This window comes from Cryptomeria japonica, chromosome 2 (genome assembly GCF_030272615.1).
Source record: "Cryptomeria japonica chromosome 2, Sugi_1.0, whole genome shotgun sequence".
In the NCBI taxonomy this organism is placed as follows: domain Eukaryota; kingdom Viridiplantae; phylum Streptophyta; class Pinopsida; order Cupressales; family Cupressaceae; genus Cryptomeria; species Cryptomeria japonica.
In genome coordinates, this window is record NC_081406.1 from 143,724,760 (window position 1) to 143,746,762 (window position 22,003).

Sequence of the window (22,003 nt, forward strand, 5' to 3'; positions counted from 1 at the left end):
AAGAAGAAAATAAGGATGGAGAACCTGATCAGAAAGTGACCTCCCAATCACTTACATCACAAAAGATTGTTGATGATGAAGAAGATGACACTGTGAGCATTCAAGTACCAATCAATATGGAAATGTTGAGCCCAACTGAGCTAATGCATATTGCATTTGCCATGCAATCTAAGGCACAAAAGCAAATAATGAAGGCTCAAAGAAAAGAAGCACAAACAATTCAGTCTGTTGTTGATATTCTATCCAGTATATTACCGGAGACTGATATAGATAGTCTTCCTAATCCTATTGAAAAACTAGAGCAACTAGTCACAATAATAGAAGATCAAATGAAAAGCATGGAGGAAGCTGCAATCAAGAATGCTGAGAAGGAATATGAGAAGATGAGGATTGTAATTTTGATCAAGGAAATTGTTAGAGACAGGGTAGGTCTTAGTGATAATATGGAACAGATAAAAGATGCACTCAAAACCGGAGGTGAAATACTATCTACAATTTGTAATTTTTCAATATTTCTTGATGATAATGAGAAGAAGATTAAGGCAAAACAACATGCAATAAAGGTTATGAGTGAATCATTTGATCCTCTAAATGATTCAGCTACAATTTTTGGTCCTTCTATTGTAAGTGTACAACATAAGTTGAAGTCATATGAGACAGAAAAGGTTAAGAGGACTGCAACTCTATAGGAGTTGCAGACACATATAGTTCCCAAGTTACAAATTTTATAGAGAGACTACAAGGAAACAAAGACAATATTACTAACACCGGAGATGAGCACTCTGGATGCCATGGAAGATCTTGCATACCAGATCTGGACACACATTGAGATCACATCCACTCTTTTGGCAACATGGGATAATGAATTGTAGGCTTTGAATATTAATTTTGATGACATTTTTTCAAAATGTAATATGTAACCTGTTGACTCTTATACACTTTGCATCGGTAATACAAATTATGGTCTATTGTATTCATTTTTGTTTCACATGTATTTGCCTTACTTTGTCATTGTTGTCAAAGGGGGAGTAGTATTGGTCAATTAAATTTTTTCAATAGCATGTAATTGTTAAGGGGGAGTTTTGTATGTATTTGAGTCATGAGTCATAATTTTTGTAATGTGACAGTTGACAAAAAATATTCCTATGTTGCCATCAATGCCAAAGGGGGAGATTGTTGGCTCGATGATGATGATATTGTTGTAATAAGTTGATTGATGACTTGTATTGTGTTTTCATTGATGGAAACCATGTTTTTTTAGTCATCTAGGTCATTTAGTCCAATCGGTACAACCTAATCGATAGAGGAAGCAGTTAAATAGTGATAGAGCTATGTTCAAGCGATCGGTACAGAAGATTGGTGAAGAGTTAAGTGTTGCGGTTTGGTATATATGTTCATGACATTGGTATGATTCTATGGCTAGAATTGCATCAATAGATTCAAATTTTGGAGCAAGTTATGATGTACTAAGTAGTCAATCAGGGAGAACAGTTAAACCGGTAGAGAAGGATTACTTAGATCGGCAAACTGATAGACAATGTTTTATTTTTGAGTTAAGTTGCTTGTGGCCAACATGAGTAAAGCATAATGAGTTGCATGTTTTATTAGGTGTTATCTTATGTGGTTATTTTCCTTGTATGCTTGTTAATTTTCAAATTGATAAAAGTGGTGATCAAATTTGTGTTGTTTTTGCTTGCACTGATGCACCCCCGCTCCCCCCTCTCAGTGCCTTATAAGTTTGTAAGGAATCTCATGTTTGCAAGATGAATAAGGCATTGTATGATCTCAAGCAAGATCCACATGCTTGGTATGAAAGGATTGATCATTACTTGATGGGCTTGGGTTTCTCCAAGAATGATACAGATTCAAACTTGTACTTCAAGGTAATTAATGGGGAAGCATTAATTCTGATTATTTATGTTGATGACTTACATATCATTGGAGAAGATCATCTTATTATAAAATTCAAGAAGAAGTTAGCTTTTGAATTTGAAATGAAGGATCTTGGTTTATTGCACTACTTTATTGGGTTAGAAGTTTGGCGAAAATCTGAAGGGATCATTCTAAGTCAAGGGAAGTACACCATAGACATTCTAAAGAGATTTGGTATAATCCATGGGCACACCTATGGATACCAACTTGCATAAGTTAAGAGAAGTTGTAGCTATTTTAGATCTAGTGGATTATACACTATACAGACAAATGATTGGGTCTTTAATGTACCTAGTCAATACTAGACTAGATATTTTCTATGCAGTAAGTGAACTTAGCCAATTCATGTGTGAACAAAATCAAATACATCTAGTTGCAACAAAACATATTCTGAGATACTTGCAAGACATAGTTGGATATGGCCTAAGATATTCTTTTGGTATGAACTTGCAATTGCGTGGATATACTGATTCCGATTGGGCAGGATGTGTCACTAATCGGAAGAGCATCTCTGGTTGTTGCTTCAGTTTGGGTTCAACTATGATTTCTTGGTGCAACAAGAAACAATCTTTAGTAGCACTGAGCTCCATAAAAGCTGAGTATATTGCAACATGTCTGAGAGCATGAGAAGAAGTTTGGCTTCAGAAGCTTCTTGCAGGATTGTTTGGACAATCCTTAGAACCTACAATTATCCATTAAGATAATCAAAGTTGTGTAAAGCTTTCTGTCAATCCTGTATTTTATGACAAAACAAAGCATGTGGAAATCAAGTATCACTATATTAGAGACATGGTGGAAAGGAATGATATTCAGTTAAGATACATTATTACTGATGAGCAAACAACAAACATTCTCACCAAGCCTCCCTCCAGAGTAAAGTTTGTGTACTTTTGAGGTAAGCTTGGTATAGTGGAGAATGAAGCCCTAGCTGAGATTGAGTCTTATCTTCATTGATTTATTTATATATATATACTAATGTATTCTTATCTTCAAAAGATATATAAAGTGTAAACTCTTATTAATTCATTTCTCCTTTAGAGAGACTTGAGGTGTAATCCCTTATCTCCACCCTCTGATATGGTTCATGGTGGGCGTCATGTGTGTGACATGACGCCATGACAACACCACATGAGAGAGTTTGTGGTGATCTTCTTTAATTTGTGTGTTTACTCATTGGGTGAGCCATGGTGAATATCATTGTAAGGTGATGATCTTACAATGATGAACACTTGTGCATCTTACCATCATTGTGAGGTGACAATCTCACAATAATGGTTGATATCTCATGAGGTGATATCTATGTATAAGCCATAATGGTGGATATTACATGAGGATATATCTATATATAAGCCATAATGGTGGATATCACGTGAGGTGATATCTATGGATAAGTCATGATGGTTGATATCACAAAGAGGTGATATCTTTCCCTTCCACATATGGGTGTAGTCATTGTGTTCAATATCATGATGAGGTGATGTGTCTTCTAGACATATAGAAGGATTCCTCCCTAGCTAAGAGGGAGTGTTGATGTGTAGCTTTGGTTGGATTCTTCAGGACTGACTTAACCATTCAACATTTGAGTGGCCTATCAACCTATATATGGTGAAAATGGATAACAATAATAACGATATTGAAAGGCTAAATGAATTCAACCACAAAACCCTAGCCTAACAACAACAAAGATCCACCATAACATATGAAGATTACCTAAGACAATGCAAATCAAACGAAATCACAAAGATTATACCATCACATGTCCAATAGGGTTTGGATCTCCATTCTTCCTATCTCCATTGATCTTGCTTGATATATTTTCTCTCAGATTTTATGTGCACAAGAGCTCAACAAAGAACGGAATGTGGTTGCTAGTAGGATCGTAGTGTAGTCAAGTGCATAAAAGATGATTAGAATGCATAAAATGATTAGGGTTTGATAATGAAGGAAGCATCTCCTTATATAGAAGACACTATATGAAATGGAGGGATAAGATTGAGAGGTGTAAAAGGAGGTCGGCTATGATTAGAGGGTAGGTAAAAGAAATAATAAAATAATGAAAGAGGTAGGTAGTGTATGAATTAAGAGATGAATGACATGTGTCATAGGTAGAAAAGGTTAATGAATTAATTAAATAAATACAGATTTATTTAATTAATAGAAGAAGTGGGATAATTAAATAAATAAGATATTTATTTAATTTAGGAAAAGGATAATTTAAATAAATAAAGGTATTTATTTAAATGAGAAATAAGGCTAGAAGAGGATAAATGAATGAATTAAATAAATAATGATTTATTTAATTAATAGAAGAATTAAGATTAGATAATTAAATAAATAAAATATTTATTTAATTAGACTGGACAATCTTAGGTGTCTACATTTTGCCCCTCTTTGAGACAATGCGGCTTGTCGCGTTGTTTCAAAAAAGATAATATGAACTGATACAGAGTTGCCCCAAGATGGGAATGATATGCCCCCTCGAGAGATTGGATGAAAATGTCTGAAAAGATTGTAGACAATCTCTCGATAAGAAAGAAAGGCTAGAATGGACTGACCGGATAAAGTGACAGAGTCACGGGATAATGAAGACTGACTCGGGAAATGAGGGCGAGGGCTAGGGTAGTCTATAAGATAGACCACGGGGGAAATACATCCTTATTGTCATCTACACATCCATGAGAGTAGAGTGCAGAGCGAAAATAGAGCAGCAATAGTCAGCAGCGATGGCTTTCATTCATAGATTTGACCGTGTTCGTCGATTCCAGAGGCCAGCAGAGGCAGGAGAGCCGGTAAGTACCACCAAACCTCCTCGTACTTTGACACATTTAATATTGTCATTAATGCATGGTAGATAGGGCAATAAATGCACTTAGAATAGGGTCCAAAAAATGCCAAAAATGTTTAAGCGCGTCTGCGTTGGTGCCAGACATGTCTGTGCTTGTTCCAGGCGCGTCTGCATTTGAAACCGAGTCTATGTCAAATGCAGTCGCGTTTGTGATGATCAGGCGCGTTTGTGCCAAGAAGGCACGTCTATGCAGAGCATAGGCACGTTTGTGTTTGTCAGGCACGTCTGTGTTTTTCATGCGCATCTGTGCAGTCTTTAAGCACGTTTATGTCAGGAAAGCACGTTTCTGTGAAGTTTTGTCTTCTAGGTCAAATCGGCAGTTCTGTGATGAACATATGCTGTCGATTGGATAAGATGCTGAGAGGATACACTCAAGCAGGTCCTCTAGGAAGACTAGGATAGATCAAGGCACTTTGTGATGAACAGTGAGTACCAAGATAGAGTACTTTATGATGAACAGGGAGTACTAAGAAATGAGCAACACTTTGTGATGAATAGTGAGTGTGAATGTGAGCAACACTTTGTGATGAACAGTGAGTGTCACACACGTAGTACTTTGTGATGAATAGGGAGTACTACTAGGATAGATAGCCATATGCATTTAGATAAAAAGTAGCATTTTGTGATAAACAGGGAATGCCACTATGACTGACATGAGTGATTTGCTTGACTGCAGGAGTATTTGTCGATGCTGGAGTCACGGGAGAGATTTTCGTTGACTTAGAGATTGCGACCTGAGCTGACAGCCGAGGAGTGAGCTGCAATCAAGGCTATGGGATTGAGACATGTTCTATATGTGCCTGAGTTTTGGGCGAACATGGGACTGTTGACTGCGCTGGCGGAGAGATGGCACTTCGAGACATATACTTTTCATTTACCGATGGGTGAGATGACAGTCACCCTTGAGGATGTATACAGGATTCTACGGATACCGATCGATGGGGAGCTGATCCCATACGATCGAGATGGAGATAGGGAGGCCCTAAGATGTGTATTCCAGGATCCGGCATTGGAGATGAGGTTGGGACATGTGGCATGGGATACCATGACATGGACAAGATTAGCACCACCAACAGTGTTGGCAAGAGTTATCAGTGGGTTCCTCTGTCTGGATAGAGCGACACGAGGGTTGGCTGCGGGATCGAGGAGGACGAGAGATGATCTTGGGGCAGGTCCTTCTAGGGCTCAGACTCCATCGAGGCGAGCCAACTCTGAGGGAGGGAGTTCATCATAGTCGTAGAGGGCTCCTTATGTATTAGTATTGTACCATTTTTGTATGATGATGTAGACACCTGTGGGTGCTTTTGTAGCCATATGATTTTGACATCATTGTATCATGACACTTTATGAGTATATATATGAGATGATTCATCTTTGCGACAGCTATATGCATGTGTACCTGTATGATGAGATGTTCTTATGTGATGCTTATGATATGGATGCAAATATGTACATGATGCAATGCAATATTTTTGTTCTTTTATATTTTATATGTGTATGCATGATGCAAATGTGAATGTATGTAATACAGATGAATATGATAATGCAAATGTAAATTGTGCTAATAGGTGTTGTGTGCAGGATGTGATGCAGTTGTGATATCTATATGTATGTATGAAATGCTTATATGTGGTAATGCAGGTGCAACTACATGAAATGCAAATGTTTTTGGTGTGTCATTATACTCAGTCATGTGATAGCAGGCTACGCGGACTCCAGAAGGATGATGGAAGTCAATCAAGAAAGGGGGATGAAAGATAGAAGATATGAAAGTGAAAGAGCTTCTTGTGCATTATCATCATTGAGCTTTGTTATGGCAAGTAGGTTATGACAATCAAGGCATATGTTCGACCTAGAAAGTCATTGTACCCGTTTGTATGGAGATGAGACAGTCACAAACAAGGAATGCCCCAATTCATACTAGACTCACAGTGTCCTCATATCCTTGGACAAGTCATAGCATTACTAAGAGACAATCCACAAATAGCAAATACAAATAGGTGACAATACCCCATCCTCGCCTTTCTAGTCCAAGACATCCTGGAGATAGAATCTCTAGTCAGAGACATCCCAGAAAAGCTAAAAGACAAGTCACCAAAAAAAAAAGATGAAATCAAAAGAAAACCAAGACTCGACACTAACATCCACTGTAGTCCTCAAATTTAGTGTCTCTTGTCACTTGTATAAGTCTTATTTGATTGTGGTCACAATGTTTACTTTCACATAAAGGATAGATAGCATTGAACCATATGTTGTCTGAGTCTATTGAAAGATTTGATTTGTTGAAGCCCATTGTTGCTGCTGTGTCTCATCTAAAACTGACTGAATCCATGAAATTGATACTTTATTGTGGAGAACATGAAACTTTATTGTGGATCTGTGATGCAAATGTTGCTTTATTGCGGATTGTGCGCGGATAGATTGAAGGAAGCTGGAAGAAACTGTACTCCTCGAAACATGTGATGTTCTCATTTCCACACCCATCACTAGACGTAAGATTTGCCTTAGCCAGAGATAGGATCTGATTTATTATGGATGGAAAGGGATGAAAAGGGAGGTTTATTATGAATGGCTAACCAATCCTGGGTAGATCAATAACAAGCCATGATGGGAATGGGTAAGTTTATTATGAACGAATAGGTTGTGAGTGTGTGCAAAGTGAAGTGATGAGAGAGAATCCTGAAGGAGGGAGGAGCAATGTCTCTACGCATGGTGCTGGTGACCCAGTTTTCACCATGGTACTTGCCTAGGGTGCCACCGAAGTGGTTTTCACCGTTACACAAAATTATTTCTCTTTAATTTTTTGATTTTTCAATATTTTTTGTGTCACAAGGTGCCTGTTTGCCAGGTTTTCACCAAGTAACGATTTTTTTGTTTTATAATTTTTTTTGTATTTTTGAATTTTTTTGATTTTTTGTATTTTTGAATTGGAATACTCTGAAGAGCTATGTGTAAAACCTGCGAAGGTGCATACTGTTGATAGGATCCTCCAAAGGTTCACCTTCTATAGTTGAGAGTTGATATGCACCAAATCCATATGCTGCTGTAATAATGTAGGGACCAAGCCAGTTTGGTTCGAACTTGCCCTTCTTCTCTCTGTCTTGTTGATTTTTAGGATTTTCTCTGAGGACTAAGTCCCCTACCTCAAATGTGTGAGGCTTAACCTTATGATTGTAACTGCAACGTTCCTTGACTGAATGATGTGTATCTTGAGTGACTATCTTCCTTGATGAAGAAACTGAGATAGAATTACTAGTGTGTGGACTACAAAGGCCTATATGCATGTCACCTAAAGAAGTTTGGGCATCCCTGATAACAGAGTCCTTCAAGGAAGCTCCATTAAAGGTCCATGATGTATCGCTAGAAGGGAAAGGATGTGCGGAACAAGTGGATGAGTTATGAAGGCTTATGATTATGAAAAGAAGTGAAAGTAGGATAGCATGATGGAGACTTAGGATCAACAAGTATTCTTTTTGGATTAAAATTGTAGAACTTTTGCCCCCAGTTATTTTGATATTAGGGGAGATCAACTTTTGTTCTTTTTGCTTCATAGGAGTTTTATCCTTGACCTTGATTTTTGCAGAGTCCAATAGCTTTTGATTTTGATTTGGACTAAAGGACTTTTCTTTAGTTTTGACTTTTAGATTTTTCTTTTCAAAGCTTGATTTTTCATCCCCAATGAGTAAGGGCTTTTGCAATTCTTGTTGATCCAAGTTTGGGAGTGGAGAGGAAATGGAATTAGTGGATGATATGGTAAAGCTATGTGAGGTTGCAAGAGGGCTGGTGATACGCTCAATAGATTCTTTGCTGGAACCACTCTTAAGAATATTGATACCAAGAGGTGATTGCACCACTAGAGGAGATTTGCATTTAGACTTAGTAGCCACAACACTAGGTGGTTCACACCCAATTCCTTGGCATTGCAATTTTTTTGTAGGTTGTTCTTGTTGACTGAATACCTTAGAAGATAGTGGGAGTTGGTCAACATGAAATATATACTCATCACATCCCAAATCTTTAATCTTGAATTTTTCTTTGAGCTCTACTTGTTTTGATATAGAAGCTTTCAATGATTCTGGATCCACATATGATGAAGATGGAACAACTTCACAATTAGCTGGAATTGTTATTTCTGATCTAGGTCACAAATTGTTGCAATATATGAATGGATTTGGGTCAGCATTAACTGTTATTTCAACTCCATTGTGAGGAAACTTAATGCATTGGTGATATGTAGACGGGACTACCCTCATTTCATGAATCCAAGGGCATCTTAGCAATATGTTATAAGTGAGATCTAGATCCAGGACTTGACAAACCACATCCTTTGTAACTGGCCCAACTCTGAGAGGTAAGGTGACTGTGCCCTTGGATGAACACTCTTCGTCATCATATGCCTTAATGGTAATTTGATTTGTAGAATTGATAGCTTTACCAGAATATCCCAATTGTTTAATTGTACTCAACGTACAAATGTTTAGACCTGCTCCTCCATCTATCAGGACTCGTTTGATTCTATGTTTGTGTATGAAGGCTTCAATGTGTAATGGTGCATTATGTGGCTGACTTACGGAGGCATCATCAACTTCTATGAATGTAAGGGAGTGTGGAATGGAAAGGTATCCCACCATGGCTTGAAACTGGTCCACGTTTAGATCAGTAGGAATGACAGTGTCTCTCAAAGTTTTGTCAAGAATGGATTTATGTGCGGGGGATATGCGTAGGAGCTCAAGAATGGAGATGAGTGCGGGTGTCTTCCCTAATTGTTCTACAAGGTCATACTCAGGTTTGGTTGATGAGGAAGTGGTGTTCTTGGCTGGAGCACCTTGCAAAGTGATTTTTCCTCGACGGGTTGTGACATTACATTCAGAGGTAGGTTTAGAAGAAGATCTAATTCCTTTTAGGACAATCCTGGGTCTCCGGGTAGAATTCTCAGATGTTTTGTCCTTGATGATAATGGTAGAGACATAATTGTCCATCGAGATGTGATTGATAGTTGAATCATAGTTGTAGGATGCTCTGGTATAGTTGGTTTGATCCTCTGTGGCTTTAGCTTTTCCCTTGTCATGTTTTGGGAATGGTTCTTTAAACATTTCATGTTCTTGATTGGATGAGTGCCCTTCAATCTCAATGTCACCTCTATCAATGAGATCTTGTATGATGTTCTTCAGTCGATGACAATTTCCTATCTTATGACCCTTGCTCTTATGAAATTCACAATATTCGTCATCATTCCACCAATTTGGTTTAACCTTTGGTTCATATGGAGGAAAATCTGGAACTGTGATTACCTTGTTTGCCACTAGCTTCTTGAAGACTGACTCAAGTGGTTCTCCCAAGGGGGTGTACTTCCTTCGTGATCTGGAAGTTGTTTGAGTATTCACTTGATTGTTTGTAGAACTTGATCTAGAAAAAATGAATTTGGGTTGCACTGTATTGGCTTCAACAACACCATCATTGACTGTGTTCTTGTTTTTATTCCAAAATCTTGGCTTGTCTTTCCCTTTAAAGTCATCTTTGTTTTCCTTGAATATCTTAATGACTCCTTGTTCATTTAGGACCTTTTTTGTTGCTAAGCCCTTTTCAATAACGTCCTTGAAGGTGGACAAACAAGCTTTCCTTAGATCATAGCCAATGTCTTTGTTGACATTTTGTGTGAACATTTCTACCATTTGTTTTTGTGGAATTTCACAAGAGCATCTGCTAGCTACATTTATCCATCTTTGTAAAAATGATGCAAAAGATTCTCCCTCTTTTTGCTTGGTGTTGCACAAAGTAGTGACTGATATGTCTGTCTCTATGTTGTAGGAGAAATGTTGAATAAATGCCTCTGCTAGATCACCCCATGACTTAATACCAGGTGGAAGTTGGGAGAACCATTCCATAGCCTGATCACCTAGGCTTTGTGGGAATAATCTCATCAAATATGTCTCTTCTGCTGCTACCTCAATGCAAGCTATGAAAAACTATCTTATGTGTGCCTTAGGATCCCCTTTTCCTCTATACTTATCAAACTTAGGCGTCACAAAGTGTGTAGGAAATGGAGGTATTGGAATGCTCTTGTCAAATGGATAAGGACATATGTCTCTCATTGTGTATGTTGGCTTTGGTGTATTTATGTCCTCCATTTTCTTTTGTAAGTCCCTGATTTGTTGTTCCAAATTGCTCTTAGGTGGAGATTGACTTCTTGGACCATACCCCATGTTTGAGGCACCAATTGGAGGAGGAGCATATTGCATATATGGATGATATTGATCATACACATGTTCATATGGAGGAGGTCTATAGTGATGCTGTGTATATGGACCACTTGGTATAGATTCATGTTGAGGAACACCATATCTATTTTGTGCATGTATACCATACTCTACAGGCATGTCATGTTCTAATGTGTTGCCCCAAATTTGACATGGGGTTTCCTTGTGTCCAAATTTTGAGCATGCCTTTGAATATCCAATTGCTTTGGTGGTTGATCCTTAGCATTGGTATGTGATTGAGCATATTTCTCTGCATAAGACTTCCATAATGGTCTGTGAAGGTGAGTATAATATGCTTGACCATGTGTGTATGGGACCTCTGGTTTTTGAAACAAAGATGATGGTGATTCAGGTACCATATGTGGTCCTCTATTGCCTCCACTATTAGGTTTCCTTTAATCCATGTTGGAGTGAGGTTGTTGCAAAGGTCGATTTTCCATTATTTGAGACATGTCAAAATCATGAGGTATGTTGGCTCCACTTTGTGCCATCATTTGTAAGAAGTATTGTCTATCCCTCCTCATTATTTCCTCAACCAATCGATTGAAACGAGGATCCATAATGGATTCTTCCACATCTGCTGAATGTATTGAAAATTTGTCCATATCATCATTGTGTGTAGCATTGTTGTTTGTAGTGTCCATGTTCTCAACATTTGGAATGTTTCTATAGGCATCCATGTCAGGTAATGTAGTATGATCGGAATTGAAAAAGATATCATTCTCATACTCATAAGAACTCATGTTTGCGGATTCTTGAGCCTCTTTAGTTTCTCTCCTAGATTTTTGAAGATGGGTTTCAACCATGAATTAGGTATTGACTGAGATGTGTGAAACTAGATGAAAAATGGAAAAAGTATGGAAGACCAAGAGTTGGATGGAATGTAAATGAATCTGAAGTGTACTTGCAATGTCCAAAGTGTAAAACCAAGTATGTATGTAGTAGAGTAGGTGTGACTTCCAAAGAGAGGATAGTTTCTCTTGATGAGGTAAGTTGACCTTGACTCTAAGTAAGACCAAATGAGACCCAAAGGTGATAGACCTTGATGAGGGACCACTTAGCAAAATGTTGTTGTATGTAGTGTGTTGACAAAGTATGATGAGGACAAGCAAGTGACCTTTTGACTCAAGTTTAGACAATTGTGAATGTAAAGTGAGATGTGAAGTAATGATGGACTTTGTGAGACCCAAAGACAGGTTGAATGCTAGATGAACCCTAGAGAAATGACCTAGGAAGCTTAAGAATTCTGAAACTGACTGTGTTTGTTTGCTGGACTGTAACAGTTTTTTCAATTCTGAACATAGACGTGCCTGTATACTTCACAGACGCGGTTTCTTGACACAGACGTGGCTCTGTTCAACACAGACACGCTTCTGAGATTTTTTGCAAAGTGTAATATTTATTCTGGGGACACAGACGTGATTCTGCCCTTCACAGACGTGGTTATACAACACAGAGGCTATTATATCAAACACAAACGTGTTTCTGCAAAAATTGTGCAATTTTTTCCAGTCTGTGAAGTTGTTTTGTTGTGACCAAATCTGACTATTTGACTATTTTTCGTGACAAGAGGACATAGTGTTGATGAAGACCCAATGTTTGCAAGTGTCTAGACTCAAAATGACTCCAAGAAAAGTGTGTTGTTTGATGTAAAAATGTTTTGCATACACTTGAAGACACAAAAGACACAATGTTTTGCTGTTTGGTCTTGAATGTTTTGAATGTTTAAAATAAGTCAAGCACAATTCTTATGGCTGGCCAAGACAATAGTTGTTGATCCCACATGGGGTTTTACCCCCAAGGCTACACTATTCAGAGTGGATACTTAGATGCTTAACCTCACTGGCTCCACCCTCAGCACTCACTTCTCGGGTTAGCCAAGCATCAGTCCCCATGAAAACTCCCCGTGGTGAATTTTGTATCTCTACTAAGAACCGTATGTGTGTGGGCTGCTACCAGAGGTCCGACCTCCTACCCCAACAACTAGAAGGATTTGGGCTTCTAAAACAAAAAGGTGCTAGTAAGGGCATCCGCTCGTGTGGCCATACATGCGGCACTTTCAGCTCTATAAATACAGAAGGCTCCTAGTCGGTAGGGGTTACACCCTACAACTGATCAAATAAATTTGATCAAACGGGTTTATGGGGAGACATAGTGTCGGTATGAACTAATCAACACACGTTATCCATAGTTTTCACCATGAATACATTTGTTTATAGTGGTTTGGAAGAGGTGGGTTTTCCTCGCTACCACTTGGGTCGTTCTCTTCTCACTAGTAGTCCTAATGACTACACGGGAAGAGAGGCCCTCTAAAGATTAAACAAAAAGAGCCTATTGCTCAAGACACAAAAGACAATGATTCAATTTTAGTGCACCAACTGAAGTGTTTGCTAATCTATGAAAACAAGGCACACAATAAAAATTCAAAAACCCTTGCCAAGGACCTGCAACAAAGAGTTGTTAGTAGTTTGGATTGTTTCAAATAATCACCCCTTCCTGCAAGCACACAAGTTAGGTAAATTTTAGATCCAAAAGACTTTGTGAAAATAGGGGCCTTCAACCAAACGATTTTGCTTTCAAGACCAGCTGCACCAATTTCGTTAGCTAGATCTGAAAATGTTAGCTCAAAATAAACTAGATCTGAAACCCTAAATGCAAAATACGAAAACTGAATCAATAAAAACCCAAAATTTGAAACTGGTGAACACAGACATGATTACCCTCAACACAGACGCGACTTTGTGACACAAACATGACTACAGAATGCAGATGCGGCTTCTGGACACAGACGCGGCTAAAAACAGCGCAGATGTGACTTTATAACACAAACGCACTTTCCTGGAACCTTCAAAATAAAATACTGCCCGTAACACAGACGTGACTTCAAATGTCGCAGACGCACCAGAAAATCCAAAACGCGGTCCGAAAGTGCGCAGACGCGAAAATATCAAAATGCTGCCAAAAACGTCAGATCTGCAACTTCAAAATACAAAATCTGCAACAAGGATGTTAAATGCAAAAGGGAGAAGAGTCCCACTGGGCGTGCCAAAATGTATATGGTGAAAATGGATAACAATAATAACGATATTGAAAGGCTAAATGAATTCAACCACAAAACCCTAGCCTAACAACAACAAAGATCCACCATAACATATGAAGATTACCTAAGACAATGCAAATCAAATGAAATCACAAAGATTATACCATCACATGTCCAATAGGGTTTGGATCTCCATTCTTCCTATCTCCATTGATCTTGCTTGATATATTTACTCTTAGATTTTATGTGCACAAGAGCTCAACAAAGAACGGAATGTGGTTGCTAGTAGGATCACAGTGTAGTCAAGTGCATAAAAGATGATTAGAATGCATAGAATGATTAGGGTTTGATAATGAAGGAAGCATCTCCTTATATAGAAGACACTATATGAAATGGAGGGATAAGATTGAGAGGTGTAAAAGGAGGTCGGCTATGATTAGAGGGTAGGTAAAAGAAATAATAAAATAATGAAAGGGGTAGGTAGTGTATGAATTAAGAGATGAATGACATATGTCATAGGTAGAAAAGGTTAATGAATTAACTAAATAAATAAAGATTTATTTAATTAATAGAAGAAGTGAGATAATTAAATAAATAAGATATTTATTTAATTTAGGAAAAGGATAATTTAAATAAATAAAGGTATTTATTTAAATGAGAAATAAGGCTAGAAGAGGATAAATGAATTAATTAAATAAATAATGATTTATTTAATTAATAGAAGAATTCAGCTTAGATAATTAAATAAATAAAATATTTATTTAATTAGACTGGACAATTTTAGGTGTCTACACAACCTATCATAGTTAATAAATGATATTGATTAATTACTGACCTTGCAACACGTAACTGCTAACCTGCCACTCCTTGTCATAAAGACTTATGAGTTATATCATCACCAAAGGATATTAATCAAATATAACTAATAGTTAATGAGAAGTTGTAATTATTATGAAGACGTGATTGTTGATGAGGAACCGATCTTGGAAGAGACATGTTGATTGGCTTCCTCCATCCACGTATATGATTTGATTCCTCCTCTCTTCCAAAGGTAATCGAATCATATAACTGTCAAGTAGATCAAATACATTCACTTCAATAGATTGTGCATTATCTAACAGATCATGTTCTTTGTTCATCTTCAACAATTCAAATTGATCACACAAGGAGTTCATATCCTCAGCAGACTGGTATATCTTCTTCAATGATTCATAGCAAGTGTGTAGATCTTCATCTTTAGTAGTAAGGAGGTTTTACAATAGTCAGTGTGCATTCATCCACAATAGTTAGAATACTATCTATAGCAAGTGAAGAATCAATTATATTAAGGAGTTCGTAGATCGTCAATTGTGAAATTATTGTCTCCATAATCTGATAGCCTAAAATTAACAATCCTTGCTGAGGATATTTTTCTTAATTTAGAAGAGTGTTTCTTTTATAAATGATCTCTCTTTTAGTGTCCTTGTCTCCATGGTTGGGGGGATGAATAATGTTTCAACTCTCTCTTATTTCTTTTTCCAAATATTTTCTTTTTCCTTTGTTGAGTTCCAACTTTCATAATTTAATGTCATTTCTTACGAGTGTGTATGCATTCCTTATTTGAAATGGTGCAATTTTTATGAACAATCTCTCCTTACTGAAAATGTGCAATCCTAAGTATCTATTGCTAACAATATCCCCCTTTGGCATTGATGGCAACACTCATGAGAAAAATCCAAAAATGGTTTGCCAAAATTGTCTTACCAAAACAGTGTGCCCAAAAATGTATGCTCTCCCTGAGCTGATGATGTCCTGTTCTGATCATTTTTCTCATCACACTACTCCCCCTTTGACATCAATGACAAAGGTTGTCATTCACTATCAATGGAGTGTGATTCTTGCCTAGATTTTTGTAACTGGTGGGTTACAATCTGGAAAATATTTGTCAAAACCAAATTTAAACTACCACTGAATCTTTTGCTATCTTGTAATGCCTCTTGTGTTCTTTGAACTGTACTGGTGAGTATGTGAATTTTCTCTTCCAGTGTCTTGAGTCCAGGAACCAGAGCCTTAGATATTTCTTTTCTCAAAGAGATGAGGTAATCTAGTTTGGGACCAAGTTTACATTTTAATCTCTTTGCCTTATCCTTTATTCTCTCTTTATCCTTTTCTAACTTCTCTATTTTCTCTTCAAGATCTGCAATTTTCTTTTCTATCTCCAAAAATGAATCTGATGTGCCTATCAGATTGTTAGCAATATTGTTAATCTCATCTTGTGCTTTTCTGATTTCCTTGTCTAGGTCTTCTATCAAAATATTTGTTTTACAAGTATCTCTATACAGTTCTTGAAATCCAAAATTGTCTCTCCTAGTTTCAATAATAAGGTGTCCATTTTCCCTTGTTCTTCTTCACTATTTCCTCAAAGAATTTCTCTTTCTCCTTAATCATTCTCTCTTTGAATGTGTCCTCATTTATTTGATAACTTGTCAAGATGTTGTCGGTGATGAACTTAGACAATGTGTCTAATTGTCCTAAAGAATCTTTATTATCCACAATGCACTTTGGTGCTACCAATTTAAGAATAGGAATTGTGTCATCAATAGCCTTATAGGCTTGTGCATTACACTCTATGATTTTCTTTATTGAATCCAGTAGGACCTCTGCTACATTTGTAGGCTAGTATTTAGCCATTGAAGTACCAGATGTCTGCCCAACTATTTTCACAATATCCATGCTACTGGTTGTAGTAATAACCTTGCTTGTTTCGACCTCTATTAGGTCAGTTTGTGTTTGCATTTCTATTAGTAAGGGTTTAGGCTTTTCAGTTTTAGCCGGTGGCACTGTCTCGGTCTAAACCTGTTTCTGTTTTGGTTTCTCCATCTGTGTCTCAGAAGTTTTTTCTAAGCTCTCAACTGTCGGTTTCTCAGTTTGTACCTCTGCACTATCCATTGCCGGTTCTCCTGATGGTTTTTTCAGTTTTGTCTACCGATTCTTCTAATGGTTTACTAGTAGCGTCTTCTGTCAGTTGCTCTATCTGAGTAGGTTTTTCTATGCTTATGTTTACAGTATCATTAACCTCAACCTCAACATCTGCAGCCGGTGACTCAGTAGTCACATCTTTCTTTTTATCCTTTCTGGTTTCTCTGTCAACCATAACATTTACCTCGTGTGTCAATAATCATAATATACAAAACTTTAGACTCGGGATTTGTATCCTCTAGAGGAGTCTCCATACTCTCAGTGGCCGGTTTATTATCTGTTGTTTCTACCGGTGGAGTATCCAAAGGAGGTGGGGTTAAGTTATCAGTTATTTTTAGGCTTGGAGGTCCACCTACCTTACCTTTCTCCTTATCCCTGTCCTTTTGATATACCCAGATGGTCTTAGGTCTTAGTAACTCTTCTTGCTTCTCTTTTTCTACAAAGAATATGTCCCATGCATCTGTTGTTTCTTCAGAGACTTCATTTACTCTACCTGCCATTAGTGCTACATGTCGGTGAGTGGTTGAAAACATTGTCCGGTTAGCTTCACTGATTAATTGGTCTATTTCATCAGGTGAGTTAACTGGATGTACTGCAAGTAATTTTTCAATTTTTATTTTCTTATCCAACTCAACAATGGCTACCCTTCTGGCTTCTAGTCTTCTATACAACTCATTGGGTATCTCATCAACAATTTCCATCAAAAATTTCTTATAAATATCTAAGTGTAAAATTACACTATTTTCAATGCTTTCTTTGTCATCAACAAAAAGTGTGTTATACAATTTGCTAATGTTTTTCAACTTTCCATCCTCTGTTATTTTGTTAAGGAGCTTATCTAGTGGAGCAATGTTTTGTTTTATCTTCTTCTTCTTTGGAGTCATTTTCTTAATAGGAGGCCTAACTGCCTGTTGCTTTTGTCTTGTTTTCCTGGGTGTGGGTGAGGGTGCCAGTGAGGGTTTTCTTTTCCTTTCTACCCTTTTGAATACCATCGGTATATCACTCTTAGAAGAAGTTGCAATTGGTGAAAGATGAGCTTCCGATTGAAGTCCTTCCAACTCACTTTCTTTGATACCAGTTTGTTTCAAAACATTTTCCTTAATTGCCTTTGCCTGACAGGTTCCTTTCCTTACTGTTTCTTCAACTTTCTTAACCCTTTTTCTTGACTGAATTCCACTTTCAATTGTTTCTGCATTTCCAAATACTTTCTCAGTGGGTTCCTTCGGTGCTTCAAGGAGGGCTTTTGCATAAGTTTCTATGATGTTATCATCTGTTTCATAGCCCATTTCAGTTTCCCAGATAGTCCTAGGGACAATTGCCTCCATCAAGATTTCATCCTTTTTAATTACAAAACATATTTCCTTCTGATATTTATCTACAATTTCCTGTGACAATCTTATTCTTGTATTCATTCGAGCTTTTAGTGCTTGAAAATGTTCATTTAAGTTTTTCTCCATGTTATCTCCCATGTTGTTTAATAGATCCAATAGTTGCTTTCCTATCGGTATATCAAAGCCAAAATCTTTCTTACCAATACCGGACACTTGTTTAGTAATATACAACATTAAACATGCAAGTAAATTTCTAAATCTAAAGGTTCCTTTCTTATCTCCCTTTATCTTCTTCAGATTGTCTATTAATTCATGTTTGAGCCATTCACACACATCTATTCTAGCATTGTTGTTAACCATATCATATGCACTTTTAATACATAGGCTAGATACTGAGCTCAACCTATTTGCATGTGTAGCTTTGTAGCCTAAAATCATACTAACAAATCTAACATTGATTTCCTTCATATCATTTACCCTTAGAGACCTTTTTTGAAATGTTGCGTCGGTTAGATCTATCACTGTGTCATTTGAGACTCTTTTAGTTCTGTCAAGTCTACTACTGGTGGAAGGTAACCCTGTTATTGCTTTTACTACTTCTTTGGTGATCTTATGGATTGAATCCAACCAAAATAATTCTCCATGGACTCTGCTTAGCACATTTCTTATAATATCCTCAGAAAAATCAGGAATGCTAAGAATATCAACAAAACCTAGGGTTTCTACTACCTTGTGTTCCTGCTTGACATTTTTAGATTCATCACAAATCATAGTCCTCTACATGTTTTTGATCTCATCATCACCTAATTCCTCTATATGACAATGTATGCATATTCTAGGGTCTTCAACATAGACTACTCCCTTGGGTATTTTAGAGAATGCACCTAGGGTATCTTCTTTCTTCACAATTTCAGTAACCAGTTTGAATACGAGTCTAGGGCGCTTAATAACGTCAATCACAATAGGGTTTGCAATAAATTTAGGAGTGGAGGAGGATGCCATGAATATAAATACCTCAATCTGCCTTAGGGATGAGTGCATGGATGAACTGCTTCACTTCTTCGCTAAGGATGTCTTTGCTCAGGAATTTCCACGCTCTCAAAGATTTGAATGCTCGGTGAATGAAAAAGGAGCCAAAACACTTGCTTTATAATGTTATTTTCTCCAACTACCATATTTAATGCTTGCCGGTTAAGTCACAACTTAACTCATCTGCCGGTATAGAAGTAATTTCAACTTCTCACCATCAACCGAGGGAATAATAGCATATTTTTCATTTTGTTGCTAAACCCCCAAAGGATTTTCCTTTAGTTAGATGAAGAGTCTCCTGTCAATGGAGTGATACTCTGTTCTTCTGGTGGAGGAGTAATCCCATCAACATCCTAACCTAACTTTCTGATCCATTGTTTTGAGAATTCTTGCTTTACCTCTTCAACCTTTTCTTTACCTTTCAAACTAGGACATTTGTTATTTTCCGGTGAAGTCTTGCTTCTACAAAATTTTGCAATATGTCCAACTTTGTTACAAGCATAACAAGTCACATTATTTTTCTGAATAGCTGTCCCATATCCTATGCTGGTATGTGTTTTGCATTGATTAGATAGGTGTCCAAATCTTCCACAAACATAACATCTTACATTCATTCTGCAGTTTTCTGAATTATGACCAATTTTGTTGCATTTAGAACATTGACCGGTGGGTGTATTAGTGTTCTGATAATTTCTAGATCTACACTGATTTTCTCTATGACCATACTTGTTATAGTTAAAGTATTTCCCATTAAATTTGTAGGCATTAGGTTGTCTTACCGGTTTACTATGATCATGATTGTTTGCAGTACCAGAGCTTTCACCAAGTTCAAAGCCAAGGGCATTTGTATCACCATTAGGTTTCTGATTCTTTAGCATGTCAACAAGTTCTTCTAAACTTTTCTTGAATTTCTCCTTGTGTTGATTTGCAACAGCCAATTCACTTTCCAAGATTCCTTTCTGTCTCATAAGTTCAGTTCTGTCATTTTGTGTATGTATCAAATCTGTCTTCAACATATCATTTTCATGGCTGAGTCTTGTGTTTTCATTTCCAACATCATTCAGTCTTCTAACCAAGTCTTCTTCATTCTTCTTCTGATTTTCAATTTCTTTACAAATCTCATAGTCATATCCTGCATCTCATTCTACATTGTACAATTATCTTGTCTCAGCTGGTTCACCAGATCATTAAGAGTTTCCTTTTCATCTTCATCTTTCTGCATCTTTTCACAAAGTTCTCTTCTCTTGCTCCTTGCAATAGTGAAATTCTCTTGAAGTCCTTGAATGATATCTTGAGCAGCCTTCAGATCATCCTCAACTTTGATATTTTTCACTTTTTCTGCATCATAGTCTGAAAGAGCTGTTTCCAATTGCTTTCTTAAATTTTCCATCTCTACTAGTGACAAGATCTTCCTCAAGATGTTAGGCTTTTGAAAATAGAGGATCGGGCTCTGATACCAATTGTTAGGATTCCCAAAGATACTGAGAGGGGGAGGAGTGAATCAATATCTGACCGGTGTAATAATTTTCTTAACTTATAAAATGAAAAGCATATCAAAACTGTGTACCGGTAAACCAAAAATAATGCAACAAAGAAGAAAAACAACCATAACATAAGAAACACACCATAACACAATATTTTAATGAGGAAACCTGGTGTGGGAAAAACCTCGATAGAATTTGTGACCCACAATATTCACTTACTAGCCAATAAGAGAATAGTACTACTTACAATAGGGGCATGCACATGCAGGAAGGCCAAGTGCCTAGAGCTCACTGCTCAATTACAAAGAAGTCACACTGACTTACAAAAATGGATTATACAAATCCAATGTCTTGTACTGCTTCAGATTAGCATCTACTATGCCAGATTCAGTACTGGTTTAAGCTCTGCTACATACATAAACCCTTATCCAATAATTCGCATATTAGGTCTACTATCATCTTTCCATCAATCACCTATTAAATGATCTACAATGATCTCATACATATATGAGTCATATTACAATCCACCAAGTCAGCTTTACAAAAGATTTTACAATTAATTACAAAATATATATATACAAAATTCCTGTCAGCCAGGGTGCCGATAATCTTCCTTTTTGGTGCTGGTGATCTGCATGCTAGTGTAGAGTCTATCAGAGTTGGTGCCTATGCTTTCCTACCAGTATCACATGATTGTAAGGTTGCCATAAATGATAATACCTTCAATCACCTACAATTTCTCATTGGAGTGTGCGTTTGCCAACAGTATCCACTTTGGAGAACGTGTGTATTCTCTTATCCTTCCAAGATGTCATCTTTATTAAAGATCTCCTCTACTCTTGGAGGTAGATATCTTAATGCAAATATCTCTTCATCCTTTGTTAATTATGCATCTCACAAAGGGATCCCTTTACATTCGTAGTAAGATATCTCTTTTACAATTATTTCTTCCTTTCTTAATGAAATGAATTCTATTCAGGAGTCTTTCTTCCTAGCTTGGAATGCATGTATTATTGATTAGTGGATATCTCCTTGGCGTTGAAGGTGGGTGTCCTTATTTTTATCTAACTTAAGACATCAACATAGGACTATGTTGAAATCTTAAGGGGGGGCATATATGCTACCTC